General features: G+C 39.4%; 1 pseudogene; it reads right to left on the minus strand.

Annotated features, from left to right (window-relative positions):
* Nucleotides 1-1,384: 1,384 nt before the first annotated feature.
* Nucleotides 1,385-1,497, minus strand: LOC144683137 (U6 spliceosomal RNA; annotated as a pseudogene).
* Between the last annotated feature and the right edge of the window lie 723 nt (nt 1,498-2,220).

Raw genomic sequence — 2,220 nt, forward strand, 5'->3', positions numbered from 1 at the left:
CACTATCTAGCACAGCATAGTTGAACAAGTTTCTGACTAATACATTCATCACTGAAATAAAGCTCCTTCTGACCAGAACAATTCATTCAGATTAATCACTATCCTCATCTTCTGCTCAGAATTCTCTTTATCATGTGTCATTTCGAGAACCCTGTCTCTCTGCTTTGGGCAGTCCATTGCATAATAATACTCGAGTAGTACTTCTAGCATCTATTAACCGTCCCTTAAGCATTCCCAGCATTCATTCCTGGAATTATTGCTGTTCCAGTTCTGTCCTCTGTTGTAATACCCAGATCTGTTAAAGGTGCTTTCATCCTCAATCTGCTTGGCCTTAAACCTTCCATTGTACTGTTGCTTGTGTCTCGTATCTAGAGTATTTCTAGATCTGGCCATCATTGATTCCTCTATTCTTTGTGTTAGCTGAGGATCATTTGGTAGCACTCTCACCTCTGAGTAACAAGATTCCAAATTTAAATCCCACACCAGGACTTGAGCACAAAAATCAACACTGACATTTCAGTGCAGTGCTGAGGGAGTGCTGCGTTGTTGGAAGTGCCATCTTACAGATGAGATGTTAAACTGAGGCCCCTTCTTCCTGCTTGCTTGGATGTAAAAGATCCTGTTTTGAAGAAGAGCAGGGAAATTATCCCTGGTGTCCTGGCCATTATTTATTCCTCAATCAACATCACAAAAGACAGATCATCAGGTCATTATCACATTGCTGCTAATGGTAGTTTGATGTACCCAAATTGAGCCATGTTTCTTACATTACAGCAGTGATTTTTCTTCAATCTTTTATACAATCTGTTAAAGTCCATAATGTATTCCTCCATTGAATAACCCCTTTCTTTCCGAAATCTATCAAAGTCTCACCATGCCTCATAGACATCTTATACATCACCTTCCTTGTAAATTTCAATCCAAGACTTCAATGGAAGATCCAAACCTTAATCAGCATCCAACTGATGGGCACTCATCACACAAAATATTCTGATTTTACTTCTAGGAGGAAGCAACAATGCCAAGGCCATACTTGTTTCCTCTTTGGTAGGGACGTAACCCATGACCATATATCTACTTCATTCTTCCACTGACCATATGACTCAGACTCAGAACATTGTTGGGGTATGATTACCCTCCAATCTACATTTGCTTTTTGCCATTTCTCACAATGGCAACAAGGATTGTCGTTTCCTGTCTGAATTTTTTTTAAGCTTCCAACCTTCACCTTTAGGCACCCATTCTCTGCTGCCATGTTCTATTCCAGAAAACCAATTGGTGAAGGATAGTACTGGAGCCAATGTTTATTCTGCCTGCAATTTATTTACAGAGCTAAATATTACAAGAATACGCCTCCTAACTTTAATCATCTCAAAATCTCAATAAATATCTCTTTATATTTTTCTTCACGAATTTGCGTGTCATCCTTGCGCAGGGGCCATGCTAATCTTCTCTGTATTGTTCCAATTTTAGTATATGTGCTGCCGAAGCGAGCACTATAAGTAATTAGTACTCATTTTAACAATTTCACAAGATCAGTAAATTTGCAATATCTCTTTATATATTTTTTTTAATTATATCTATTAGTTTTTTTAAAATTAAGTTCCTCCCTTGGGAGGGAGAGGGGGAGAAAGGTGGATATATCCTCCCCCTTCAATGCAGGAGAGGAGAGGAGAGAGAGGGGTAGAGGACAGGGAGGCACAGGAGGGAAAGGGGAAAAGTCCAGGTGGGTGTCTCCTGGTCTGAAGATGGAAATATCTCTTTATAGGTGCACAAGTGAAACTCCGGTTAATATCCACCACCTGGATACAATTAAACACAATAAATATACAGTTAACAACAGAGAGGGTTGATGAAGGTAATGCATTTGATGTGGTGTATATGGAATTCCAAAAACCATTTGATAAAGTGCCAGTAAAGTTGAAGCCCATGGAATAAAAGGGAAAGTGGTAGCATGAATACATGTTGGCAGAGTGACAGGAAATAGAGAATAGGAATGAACAGTTATTATTTGGACTGGAGGAAGGTATACAAGCAGGGATCTGCAGGGGTCAGTACAAGACCACTGCTTTTCTTGATATATATACTTGGGTGTACAGGTCACAGTTTCAACATTTGCAGATAACACAAAAATTGGGAAGTATTGTGAACTGTAAGTAGGATAGACAAATTTGAAGAGGACATGGAAAGGCTGGTGGAGTGGACTGACATGTGATAGAT

Source organism: Cetorhinus maximus, chromosome 7 (genome assembly GCF_964194155.1).
Source record: "Cetorhinus maximus chromosome 7, sCetMax3.hap1.1, whole genome shotgun sequence".
In the NCBI taxonomy this organism is placed as follows: Eukaryota; Metazoa; Chordata; class Chondrichthyes; order Lamniformes; family Cetorhinidae; genus Cetorhinus; species Cetorhinus maximus.